This window comes from Diceros bicornis (assembly GCF_020826845.1).
Source record: "Diceros bicornis minor isolate mBicDic1 chromosome 39 unlocalized genomic scaffold, mDicBic1.mat.cur SUPER_39_unloc_1, whole genome shotgun sequence".
In the NCBI taxonomy this organism is placed as follows: Eukaryota; Metazoa; Chordata; class Mammalia; order Perissodactyla; family Rhinocerotidae; genus Diceros; species Diceros bicornis.
In genome coordinates this window covers 882,534-894,329 of record NW_026690915.1, presented here as the reverse complement: position 1 = coordinate 894,329, position 11,796 = coordinate 882,534, and the positions used below count along the sequence as shown (strand labels likewise).

At 46.5% G+C, this 11,796-nt stretch overlaps 2 long non-coding RNA genes across 3 annotated transcripts; both read left to right on the top strand.

Annotated features, from left to right (window-relative positions):
• Nucleotides 1–359: 359 nt before the first annotated feature.
• Nucleotides 360–3,462, top strand: LOC131402284 (uncharacterized). Its single transcript, XR_009218491.1, has 3 exons — nucleotides 360–499; nucleotides 3,003–3,038; nucleotides 3,409–3,462. It is a non-coding gene; the product is annotated as an uncharacterized LOC131402284 (long non-coding RNA).
• Nucleotides 3,463–5,098: 1,636 nt separating this feature from the next.
• LOC131402282 (uncharacterized) lies at nucleotides 5,099–9,226 on the top strand. Of its 2 annotated transcripts, none has more exons than XR_009218489.1 (3): nucleotides 5,099–5,286; nucleotides 7,429–7,579; nucleotides 8,945–9,226. It is a non-coding gene; the product is annotated as an uncharacterized LOC131402282 (long non-coding RNA). The 2 variants fall into 2 exon arrangements; XR_009218488.1 differs by having other exon boundaries at nucleotides 8,929–9,226.
• The last annotated feature ends 2,570 nt before the right edge of the window (nucleotides 9,227–11,796 follow it).

Sequence of the window (11,796 nt, the reverse complement as noted above, 5' to 3'; positions counted from 1 at the left end):
CCCGACAGAGAATCATCCGGCCCCAAATGTCAGTGGTGCCGAGGTTGGGAAAGCTGCTCCAGGGCCTGAAAATCTCCCGGGCCCTGAATGAAGTGTGAAAATTGTTTACAAGTCAGCGAGTCACTTACAGGGTCCCTAAAGGACAAGCTTGTTTAAAGGGTCCAGAGTCACCAAAAAGTCTCTGTCCAGCCAAGTGAGTTGAGCGACACAAGTGCACACAGCACGAAGCTGCTTTCTCCCATCTCGGGGAGCAGGTGACTGGATAGGAATCGGGAAAATCCAGTCTCAGCCAACAGTTACAGTTAAATCAGTAAATACAAAAAAGAAAAGTGAATTGGGTGACCTTTCCATCCAACACCCTATAAAAGGCTTCAAAAGCTTGTTTGCGCTTTTTTTTCCCCCCTCAGACACGAAAAGCATCTGTGGAGCTCAAGTTTGAGGTGAAAGCAGGCTCAGAGTCCACCTGTGCTCGCTGATCCATGGATTTCTGTGTGACCAGGTGAGTACCCTGTGGACCTGGTACCAACAGGTTCCGGCAGCCTCCGCTGTGCAGAAGACCTGCTAGTGGGCTTTCCTGGGCTCAGGTTGTCACCACATGGACACTGAGAGTGAGGGTATCTTGAGAAAAATTATTGATGTTGGATGGATTATATTCAAGGGAAAGATGGTAAGCTGTGTGTGGTTGTGTGTGGTAAATATTTCAGTAAGTACAGTTATATGCAAATAAGAACACATAAAACAAATGTAAATAACTGCAAATGTGTATTATAGTAGAAAATATAGATTTACTTGCATTGCATAATACTCAATAGTCAGGATTTATATATAATATAAATACAGAAATGTTTTGCGTGTGTATGTAGTATTAGAACACATCCCATGAAATATTAGCAGGGATACTCAGCAACATTCCTTAGACCCATTCAACTTGACTTCTAAAGTCCTATAAATCCTCCACAAAAATTTGAAATAAAGGAACATTCAGGGAAAAAGATGATTGAAACTTCTTTGTATTAATAACAAATTTAACATTGAGTTTGCCAGTAGCCAGATTTATTTTGAACATTTTTTTCTTTATGACATTTCAAATCATTTGGAGGAGTACTAAGCAACGCTGTAGATTGAAGGGCAGGGCACTAGTCTCTAAAAAGACTGTCCTCATCACCTTGCCTTCTAAAGGGAATTAACTTTGTTTCTTGAAACTTTTCTGAAATAACGGTCTGGTGATTCACGTTGCAGAGAATCTTGTTAAGTAATTTTGTATTTAGTTGTTGGCCTCTACTAATTGTGTGTGTATGTGTGTGTGCCTTTTTCATTCTAGCTTTCCTGTGAGGTTCTTGAGGGGAATGTGTGCTTGTCATGCAATAGATAGTCTTTGAGTGTATAATTTATGGTGACCCTCCATCCTTGTTTACTCAGGACAGAGGGGTTTTCCAGGACACAGGACGTTTAGTGTTCAAACCAGGGCAGTCCTAGACAAACTGGGATGGTTCCTCATCTGATGAGCCAGGCCCTGGGCCACATGCATGGGGACCTGGAGAACCAGAGAGACCTTGTCCCACCTCCGTGGAATTTATATTGTATTTGGGAATTTGGATTTTAGACAGTTAATGATGAGAGTGATGTGGGAGTTTGGCACAAGGGGTCTCAACCTGAGGGGGCAGGGAAGCGCTCTTGAGAAGGACTGATATTTAGCTTGAGAGCTAGAGTTGGGACTGGATTTAGCTAGTTGGAGGGTTAGACTGGAGTGAGGGTGTGGGAGTGTGTTCAAGAGAGCGTTTCAGACAGAGGGACCCGCATGAGGACACCCCTGAAGCAGAGAGCCTGGTGTGTCCATGAACTGAGAAGAGGGATGGCTGAGCCGAGTCAACACAGGGGGAGGGGTGTGAGCCACGCCGGCGATGGGGGACAGGGAGGACCAGATCAGGAGTGACTTGGGATTCTGTTCTAAGACCAGTGGGAAGACTCTGGAGAGATGCAAGTAGAAGGATGATGTGATTAGCGTTTGGTCTAAGCACCTTGGTTCAAATGGACTTCATGTTTAAGAATGTAGACTTAAGAGGCAAGATGCAAGGTACTGGGAATAAGATTAGGAATAAGATGATTGTTCCCTAGGCCTGGGTGATGGCTGTGGAGTAGGAAAGAAGTAGAAAGAAAAGACCTTGGAGTGTAGAACCGAGAGAACGTAACGGTACTTTCTTGCCTGCATGTGTCAGATGGCACAGGGCAGTGACTGTGCTCCTTGCTGCTGTCCGTGCAGACCTGCAGGCACCCCCTCACCCAGGTCTGTGTGTTCACCCCTCTTTGTCACTCACAGGCCCCCCTCCACATCCTACAGGAAGTCAGGCCTTACTTGTGAGGGGGTTGTCTCACATGGGAGACACCGAGGAGAGCCTCTCCAGACATCAGAGCAGCCCCTTCAGCCTCTCCCTCAGACTCCTCCCTTCCACTCTCTCGCTTTCCACACCCAGAAGGACCCCTGCTCAGTATTCCATGTCCCCAGGTTCTCCCTCCCCCAGGCTTGAGAAGGGTGGCGCAGCCACTGGGGTGGACATCATCTGCACCTTCCACTTCAGAGAGGCAACGAGATGGAAGGTGGCTGGTCCAGGGCTGGACAGAGAGTGACTCTACTGGGAGCCGAGCCATGAGACCCAGGGCGTCACCCACCTGGGCTCCCTCACCCTGGACTGGGACAGCCTCTACATCAGTGGTGAGGGGCTGTGCTACAGCCACACTCTCTCTCCCAGTCAGAGTTCTGTGTTGCCTGCGTTGCTCTAAAGTGAGCTATGATCCATCTCTCTATGCTCCTGGTCTGGGATCAGTCTTCTCATCACTGTGTGATCACTGGGTCCAGCCACCTTCCATCTCGTTGCCTCCCCCCCTGAACACCACTCCCCTCTTCCCCTCTGCTTTCCCCACCAAGCTCCCTACATCCTCCCTCTCCCTTAATCCTTTATGTTCACCCCAACTCTTGCTCAGCTCCTCTCGCCTTCTCTCCACAGATTACACCTATGGAGCTGCAGCCCCGACTACCACCAGTGAGTATTCCTGGCCCTGACATCCTGGGTCCCGTCCGCATTTGGGGCTGGGGAGCACTTGTTCTCCTTCACCCGCTGTCCTTGGTGAGGGAAGCACCTGGAAGGGCCCTAATTCATCCCTTCTCTCCCTCCCGGGTTCTGGTGGAGAGTCCCAGCCCAGTGTGAGAAAGCCTTAGACACAGACGTGTTCTCCACCACATTCTGACCCCACGTGGTTTTCACTTTAATTCTCCTGAAGCCCCGCCCTTGGTCCTCCTTTTCCAGGTATCCCATCCGTCTGTCCAGTTTTCTGCCCGTCCATCTGTCTCTCCTCTGTGTTCAGTCTCTCTTGTTCACCTATCTCTCTCTCTTGGGCTCCTCTCATCCACAGGCTTGCTCATCCCTCTACTCACACAGTCACCCCTCCGCTCACTCTCATTTATGCTTCACCTGTGAATGGTGGTCCTGGCACAGCCACTGCTGGAGCCCGGGTGAGCCTGGGGGCTCCTCCCACTCTGTCCCTCCCTGCTGACAGCCCTCGCCACAGCTCCTGAGCCGGCCACCACGTCCCTGCATACTTGATCATCAACTGTGCCACCAGAAGCCACCACAGGTATCTGGGGGCCCCTTTTCCTTACCAAGAGAAGCTCTCCAGCCCCACACCTCCACCAGCCAGTTGTGATCCAGGAGCTGGGAAGCCAGGGTGTGAAATTCTGGTTTTAGGGCAATCATGCTGATCACAAATTATAGATTATAGATTATACCAACGATTCAGTCTAAGGCCAGCCCTCAGAGAGCCCCTAGTCTTATGAAATTAACACACCATTATAGTACAATGTGGGAGGTTTCGGGGAGAGGCACCTGGCATCATTTGGAGGGGAAGAGCTTGCTAGAGAAAGTTTCACCAGAATGGAGTCTTTAAGAATGAGTAGGAGGGACCCTGGCAAATAGAGGATGAAGAGTTTTCCTGGCAGAGGGGATTCCATGAGCAAAGGCTCCAGCCAGAAACAACATGCCGTATGGGGAGAATTGAAACGAATTTGGGTTGCATGAAGCATGAAGTTTAACCCGCGGTACATGGATAAAATGAGACTGAAAGGTCAGCAGGAGCCAGATTGAGTAGAGCCTTGAGTGCCAGGTCAAGAAGGTTGAACTAGACACTGAAGGCCATAGGGAGCCACGGGTGGTACTAGAGCAGTGGTGGTCCTAGTGAGGTATTCATTTCAGAAAGATCCTTCTAGTAGTCCATGTAGAACATCCTTTAGACAGAGCATCCAGTGAGCCTGCTGGGGTGTTGGTCCAGGTGAAGGAAGTTAACACCTAAGCTGGGACAGGGATGGAGAGAGGGAGTGTATGTGAGGACCAGTGTGCAACTGGAATTGGTGTTACTGGGAAGGAGGAGGAGCTGAGCAGATGTGCTGGTTCTGACTTGGGTGACCACACGGGTGGGTGGTGGTGCCCCTGAGAGAGAAGACGATAGATGATAATGAGTGCAGGACTCTGGTGTGGTCTCAGACCAGCTCTCAGTGATGGCCATCGCTCTCCCTCTCGTCTTGCAGCTTTGGGACACAACCTGAAGACCCTCACAGTCACCTTCCCCATCTCCACCCTCCAGTATTCATCAGACAGGAGCAACGGCTCAGCCACGTTCCACTCCACTGAGAGGGTCCTGCAGAGCCTGGGGAGACCCTGGTCCCAGCAGCTCCTTTTGGGTTAAATCCCAACCAGCCCTTCCCCCAACCCCTGTCCGTCCTGCTCATCCTCCTCCTCCTTCCTCCCCAGCTGGATCCTTGTTCAAGAAGAGCAGCCTGGGCCTCTTCTCCTTGAGTTGCAGACTGTTCTCCCTCAGGTAAGACCCTCCCCTGAGCATTTGCCCCTAATGACCACTTTTGTGACCACCCCTCTCTGTCTCCCCCCTGTCCTCCCACTTCCTCCTTCCTGTTCTGGCCCCCACCCCAGAGGTTTCAGGACCTCTCTCTAGAGTCCCCACGTCCCTCTCTCCCCAGACCTGAGAAGGATGGGGAAGCCACTGGTGTGGACGTTGTCTGCACCCACCGCCCTGACCCCGTGGGCCTCCATGCCTCTGTGCTGGGAGCTGAGAGTCTCCACGTGTCTGCTCTTCCTCTCGGTGGCTCCAGGCTCTGCACCCTGGAATTTATGCATGCAGAGAGAACACCAGCTGCATTTCCGCAGCATCAGCTGGAACCTCAGCAACCCGGAGCCCACATCCTCGGAGTACGCCGCCCTGCTGAGGGACACCCAGGACCAGGTGGGGTCTCCCCTGTCCCGTCTCTCCTTGCCCTGAAGGCACCCTCATTCCTCCGCCTGACTTACGTCTGTTACCTGGTTGTTTCAATCCTTCACTTTCCCTGCGTGTCTGGGTTCTCTCAGTTTCCAGAGGTGATGTCCTAGCTGCCTTCCCCATTTCTCACATGGGTAAACTGAAGCTCAGAAAGGGGAGTATTGTGCCTAAGATCACACAATGTGTTAGGGGCAGAGCCAGGATTTGAAGTCAGGTCTCCCTTGCCCCAAGATCTGTGATCTTTCACTGGCTCCAGTGGCCCCCTGCATCCCCAGGAGACCTCTCACCCACTCTCCCTCGCGTTTGTTCTAGGTCACCAAGCTCTACAGAGGCAGCCAGCTGTGAGACATATTCCACTCCTGCCTGGTCACCGACTTGGTGTAGGTTGAGGAGATTGGAAGCATTGGCTGAGTTGGTGGCTGATGGCTCTGAGCTCCCGTAACATATCCTTGATCTGGAAGTCACTGACATGGTGCCCAGTCTCCCCCACATCCCTGTCAGCTAATCCTACCATCTCCTTCCATAGGTTTTCGGGAGTTGAGAAAAGCATTAACATTTGGGGCCACCAACCTCCAGCATCCTCCTCCTCCTCCTCTTCTGGAGACTTTCAACAAATATCAGCAGTCTAACTGTGCTCTCCAATAGTGGAGCCACTAACCACATGGGGCAATTTAAATTATTTATACACCTCTTGGGATACGATTCACATATTGTGTGTGTGTCGGGGGGTGTATTTTTTAGGTTTTTCTATATACAATATCTTCTCCTGTGCAAAACAAATAGTTTTACCTCTTCCCTTCCAATCTGGGTTTCTTTTATTCCTTTTTCTTGCCTAATTGCCCTCATCAGAACCTCTAGTACCTGTGATTAACATATCAGATGAGGGAAGACATCAATGTCTTGTCCCTGGTCTTAGGGGGAAATTTTCAGTCTTTCACCATTGAATATGGTGTTAACCGTGGGTTTTTCATCGATGCTATTTATAGGTTGAGAAAGTTTCTTTCTATTCCTAATTTGTTGAGTGTTTTGTTTTTTAGGCATGAAGGGTGTTGTATTTTGTGAAATTCTTTTCTATGTATATGGCCGAGATTACGTGGTATTGGCGGTTATTCTATTAATATGGTGTATTACATAATCAGTTTTCAGATATTAAGCCACCCCTCCAACTAGAGGTGAGAGATTCAGACGTTCTCAAGTCTGTCCTGGGCGTGCCACATCCCTGAGCCCTTGTGGCCTTCTAGAGGCCCACAAATACACTGGAGATTTTCAAAGCCCCCTGTGGACATCTCATTCCCCCAATTTTTCTTCTAAGTTGTTGGCTCACCTCTTGCCTGCCTCTCCTGGTATCACTCCCTCAGGCAACTACAATAGAAAACAATTAGCCCTGATTGTTTTTAGCAAGTGCCTTGGGGACAGACTTTCCATCCTGGGCAAGCTCTGACTCAAGTAACGACAAGCCCTGAACATGGGGCGTTTTTGGGGAGCTGCCAGGCAGGTCAGCTAGTTGCAGTTGGGTGGGGAGGGGTCTTTTCAGAGTTCCACACCCACTATGGCTGCTGTGCTGCGGGTTGTCTCAGCCACCATGGTTCTGAGACTGACGGTTTTCACAGTCATGGAGGATGTTGTGAGAGCAGGATGGGAATAGTGCAAGTTATAGTGCCACAGAGTTTGCTCCCTGTATCAAGATTCCACCGTGTGTCTTCACTAAACCCTCCTCAGATTCTTACAAGCCTTTGATTAATTTCTAGACTTCTGAAAAGTTGATTTCGACCATTTTTACCAGTGTTCTCATTGTTTTTATGCATTTGCAGAAGTCCTTACTCCAAAGTTTCAAAAATGTTCTCCCTGTAGTTATTTATTTATAAATTAATTACTTGAAATGAAATTACATGAGAAATTCAATTCCTCACTCACACACACTAGCCACATTTTAAGTGCTCGATAACAACATGAGGCTAATAATGAGTGTATTTGGTAGTGCAGACAAATGTTTACATTATTGCAGAAAGTTCTCTTGGACAGGACCCAGAAGCAGGGAATCTAGAATCAGGGTAGAATTCCAGACACCCTTGATTATCCTTTGTGCCCTTCCAGGTCTGTCCCCCACAGTAACCACACTGGAGTGGACTCCCTGTGTACCTTGCCGCCTTGGCACAGAGACTGGACAGAGTTGCCATCTATGAGGAATTCCTGTGGCTGACCCAGAATGGTACCCAGCTGCAGAACTTGACCCTGGACAGGAAGAGTGTCCTTGGGGATGGTAAGGCTCCCTGGTCATTGGGAAAGGAAGTGAGGCCTTTCTGGGGACTCTGGAGGCCTGGGGCTGAGAGAACATTGAACTTGCTCAGGCTGGCAGGAGGTGGCATAGTCCCCCAGTCTTTAGCCACCATTGAGAGAGAGAAAAGGACACCAGTGTAGTATGGGAGGCCCTCACCTTCTCCTAGACAGCTCTGTGACCTCAAACTAGTCACCTCCTCTTTCTGGACTTTTGTTTCCTCATCTCTGCACTGAGAGCCACTGGCCGGATGGTCAGTGAGGGCCTCCAGCTGTGTGTGAAGCAGACTTACAGGTTTGGGGGTGGATGTGGTTTCTGGTCCACAGGCTATAGTTTGCCAAGTCCCGCTCTAGATGAGCAGCAATGCGCTAGAACTTTCTGCAGTGGTGGAATGTTCTATCTGTGCTGTCCAGTGCATAGCTGCATGTGGCTGTTGAGTGCTTGAAGGATGGTATTGTGACTGGTCTTTATTGTTACTGATTTTTAATGTTACTGAGGTACTAGAATTTTTCTTTTATTTAACTAAAATTAATTTTAATTCAAAAAGAGACTTGTTGCTGCTCCATATCAGACAGCACTCCTCTAAGAGGTTGTCTGGGTAGAGGTACAAGTAGGGGGACCTGCACCCCTCCTCCTATGCCCATTGGGTGCTGCGTGTCCTACCCTCCTGGAGTTTATGTTGTAGCTGGCAATAACAAGAATAGAAAATTGAAAATTATCAATTATTTGATGTGAACAAACTCATACTTGCAGGTGGAAATCAGAGAAGACTTCCTGCAGGATATTACATTGTAGGTTAATCCTAGAAAATGAATATTAAGCAGATAGATAAAGGAGAAGGGGATGAATGTGTTTCTAGGCACGGAAGAACAATTTTGAGTGGGAATTTACAAATTTAGAGAGATCCCATAGGCTTGCCAACTGTGATGACCCATTCTCCCCCCGGCCGTCATAAGATAGTCCACCCCAAATTCAGTCCTCTGTGCCCAGAGGTATGAATTTGGTTTAATTTATTAAACTTTTGTTCTGTGATAATGGTCTTGGATTTTGTAGCAAAGTGTGCTCACTTTTTAGAGATGGAAAGTAAAATGGGGTGAAACATGATGATGTTTACTTGACTTTAATATTTCATTGAAAACATGGGATGAATCAAGGGTGGCAAGTGTTAATAATTTATACATTGATGAAATATTGTTTTAATTGGATGGAATATACATGGTTAAATTAGATGATGGATGTTTGTGAGACTCTCCCTTTATTTTTCTGTGTCTAAAAAGTTTTATTAAAAAGAGTGAAACACATTCACATGCATTCTCCATTTCATTCACTTCCAGAATATTCTGCCAACAGAGATGACACCTCGACTGAGAAGCCTAGTAAACCTGCAGGAAGCCCCAGCCCATGGTAGGGGGCGAGTATCTTGATGCTGTGCCTCATCGAAGAGAACCATGCGCACAGGGTTTTGGATGATGAGGAAAGTTGGCCAACCCTTGTCAAGGACGGTTGAGGCACAGTGGGGTGAGCAGGAGCCCTGGGGCGATGACAGGAGGTGGCTCACCCCAGCACTTGTCTCCCCAGACCACCCCGTCTGGGCCCTCATCCTCATCTGCTTGGCGGGAATCCTGGTGCTCATCACAGGCCTGATCTGCTGTCTGCTGGTAAGCCATGACGTGTTGCTTGTCTTCTTACTATTGGGTTATAAGAGCTCTTTATATATTATAAATACACGTCCTTTTCTAGGGATATGTTTTGCAGATGTTTTCTCCCAGTCTGTGTGTGGCTTGCCTTCTCCTTCACAACATGAGTCATTGGGGAAATGTAAGTGACAGTCATCATGAGATTCCACCATACTTGAGAATGGCTAAAATTAAAAAGACTGACTATAGCAAGTGTTGTTGAAGATGTCAATTCACTGAAACTCTCATCGAGTGCTGGTGAAAAATAGCTTGGATGCGTCTTTAATAATTACGTACGTCTACCCAGCCATTCCTCCCCTAGGAATCCATCCAAGGGAAATAAACCCGTATGTCTATACACAGACTTGTACACACATGTTGATAACAACCAATTTATAGTAGACAAAAACTGAAAACAACCCAAATGTCCATCTACTGGTGAACGGATACACAAATTGTGGTATATCCCCACAATTGAATACTATTCAACCATAAAAAAGAATGAATTATTTTTTTTCATTATTTTATTGAAATTATAAAGGGTGTTAACATTGTGTAATTTCAGGTGTTCATTATTATTTGTGAATTTCTGTATAGACTGCATCGTGCTCACCACAAGTAGTCTGACTTTTATCCATCACCATGCATATGTGCCCCTTTAACTCTTTCACTCAACCCCCAGCCCCCATCCCCTCTGGTAACCACTAATCTGTTCTCTTTATCCCTGTGTATGTTTATCTTCTGCATATGAGTGAAATCATGCATATTTGTCTTTGTCTGGCTTATTTCATTTAACATCATACCCTCAAGGTCCATCCAGGTTGTTGCAAACAGGATGATCTTGTCTTTTGTTTTTTTCTGGCTAAGTAGTATTCCATTGTATATAATACATACCACATCTTCTTTACCCATTCATCTGTAGCAGGGCACTTGGGTTGCTTCCATGTCTTGGCTATTGTGAATAATGCCACAGTGAACACAGGGGTGCATAAATCTCTTTGAATTGTTGATTTCAATTTCTCTGGATAAATACCCAGTAGTTGGATAGCTGAAAGGTATGGTATTTCTATTTTTAATTATTTCAGAAATCTCCATACTATTTTCCCTGGTGGCTGCACCAGTTTGCATTCCCACCAGCAGTGTGTGAGGGTGCCCTTTTCTCCTTATCCTCTCCAACATTTGTTATTTTTTGTCTTGGGAATTATAGCCATTCTGACAGGTGTAAGGTGATCTGTCATTGTAGTTTTGATTTGAATATCCCTAATAATTAGTGATGTTATACATCTTTTCATGTGTCTGTTGGCCTTCTGTATATCTTCTTTGGAAAAATGTCTGTTCATATCCTCTGCCCATTTTTAGATTGGATTATCTGTTTTTTTTGTTGTTGGGTTGTTTGAGTTGTTTATATATTTTGGAGATTAACCCCTTGTCAGCTATATGATTTGCAAATATTTTCTCCCAGTTGGTGGGTTGTCTTTTCATTTTTTTTTGTTTTTGTGAGGAAGATCAGCCCTGAGCTAACATTCGTGCTAATCCTCCTCTTTTTTTCTGAGGAAGACCGGCTCTGAACTAACATCTGTTGCCAATTCTCCTCCTTTTTCTTTTCCCCAAAGTCCCAGTTGATGGTCGTATGTCATAGTTGCAGATCCTTCTAGTTGCTGTATGTGGGACGCAGCCTCAGCATGGCCGGACAAGAGGTGCGTCTATGTGCGTCTGGGAACCGAACCTGGGCCGCCAGTAGCAGAGAGCGCGCACTTAACCACTAAGCCACGGGGCCGGCCCTATCTTTTTGTTTTATTCATCGTTTCCTTTGCCTTGCAGAATCCTTTTAGTCTCATGTAGTCCCATTTGTATATTTTTTCTTTTCTTTCCCTTGCCTGAGTAGACACGGTATTGGAAAAGATGCTGCTAAGACCAATGTCAAATCCTGTACTGCGTATGTTTTCTTCTAGGAGTTTTATGTTTCAAGTGTTAGATTCAAGTCTTTTATCCAATTCGTTTTAATTTTGGTGTATGGTGGAAGATAATGATCTACTTTCATTCTTTTGCATGTGGCTGTCCAGTTTTCCCCACAGCATTTATTGAAGAGACTTTCCTTTCTCCATTGTATGATCTTGGCTCCTTCGTCAGAGATTAACTGACCACAGATGTGTGGTTTTCTTTCTGGGCTTTCAGTTCTGTTCCATTGATCTATGAGTCTGCTTGTGTGCCAGTACCATGCCATTTTGATTACTATAGCTATGTAATATATTTTCAAGTTAGGATTGTGATGCCTCCAGCTTTGTTCTTTCTTCTCAGGATTGCTTTGGCTATTCGAGGTCTTTTGTTATTCCACACATATTTTAGGATTCTGTGTTCTATTACTATGAAGAATGTCATTGGGATTCTGATTGGGATTGCATTGAATCTGTAGATTACTTTAGGTAATATGGACATTTTAACTGTGTTTATTCTTCCAATCCATGTGCATGGAATATCTTCCCATTACTTCAGGTCATCATTGATTTCTTTTAATAATGTCTTATA